Source organism: Macaca thibetana, chromosome 5 (assembly GCF_024542745.1).
Source record: "Macaca thibetana thibetana isolate TM-01 chromosome 5, ASM2454274v1, whole genome shotgun sequence".
NCBI lineage: Eukaryota > Metazoa > Chordata > Mammalia > Primates > Cercopithecidae > Macaca > Macaca thibetana.
Window position 1 is genome coordinate 89,676,881 of NC_065582.1, and position 1,631 is coordinate 89,678,511.

Sequence of the window (1,631 nt, forward strand, 5' to 3'; positions counted from 1 at the left end):
TCACACTTATTCCAAAATTGACCACATAGTTGGAAGTAAAGCACTCCTCAGCAAATGTAAAAGAACAGAAATTATAACAAACTGTGTCTCAGACCACAGTGCAATCAAACTAGAACTCATGATTAAGAAACTCACTCAAAACCGTTCAACTACATGGAAACTGAACAACCTGCTCCTGAATGACTACTGGGTACATAACAAAATGAAGGCAGAAATAAAGATATTATTTGAAACCAATGAGAACAAAGATACAACATACCAGAATCTCTGGGACACATTTAAAGCAGTGTGTAGAGGGAAATTTATACCACTAAATGCCCACAAGAGAAAGCAGGAAAGATCTACAATCGACACCCTATCATCACAATTAAAAGAACAAGAGAAGCAAGAGCAAACACATTCAAAACCTAGCAGAAGGCAAGAAATAACTAAGATCAGAGCAGAACTGAAGGAGATAGAGACACAAAAAACCCTTCAAAAAATCAATGAATCCAGGAACTGGTTTTTGGAAAACGTCAACAAAATTGGTAGACTGCTAGCAAGACTAATAAAGAAGAAAAGAGAGAAGAATCAAATAGACACAAAAAGAATGATAAAGGGGATATAACCACCAATCCCACAGAAATACACACTACCATCAGAGAATACTATAAACACCTCTACACAAATAAACTAGAAAAACTAGAAGAAACGGATAAGTTCCTGGACACATACACCCTCCCAAGACTAAACCGGGAAGAAGTTGAAACCTTGAAAAGACCAGTAACAGGCTCTGAAATTGAGGCAATAATTAATAGCCTACCAACAACAACAACAAAAAAATCCGGGGCCAGACGGATTCACAGCCAAATTCTACCAGAGGTCCAAAGAGGAGCTGGTACCATTGCTTCTGAAACTATTCCAATCAACAGAAAAAGAGGGAATCCTCCCTAACTCATTTTATGAGGCCAGCATCATCCTGATACCAAAGCCTGGCAGAGACACAACAAAAAAAGAGAATTTTAAACCAATATCCCTGAAGAACATCGATGCAAAAATCCTCAATAAAATACTGGAAAACCGAATCCAGCAGCACATCAAAAAGCTTATCCACAACGATCAAGTTGGCTTCATCCCTGGGATGTGAGGCTGGTTCAACATAGGCAAATCAACAAACGTAATCCATCATATAAACAGAATCGAAGACAAAAACCAAATGATTATCTTAATAGACGCAGAAAAGGCTTTTGACAAAATTCAACAGCCCTTCATGCTAAAAACTCTCAATAAACTAGGTATCGAACGAATGTATCTCAAAATAATAAGAGCTTTTTATGAAAAACCCACAGCCAATATCATACTGAATGGGCAAAAACTGGAAGCATTCCCTTTGAAAACTGGCACAAGGCAGGGATGCCCTCTCTCACCACTCCCATTTAACATAGTGTTGGAAGTTCTAGCCAGGGCAATCAGGCTGGAGAAAGAAATAAAGGGTACTCGATTAGGAAAAGAGGAAGTCAAATTGTCCCTGTTTGCAGATGACATGATTGTATATTTAGAAAACCCCATTGTCTCAGCCCAAAATCTCCTTAAGCTGATAAGCAACTTCAGCAAAGTCTCAGGATACAAAATCAATGTGCAAAAATCACAAG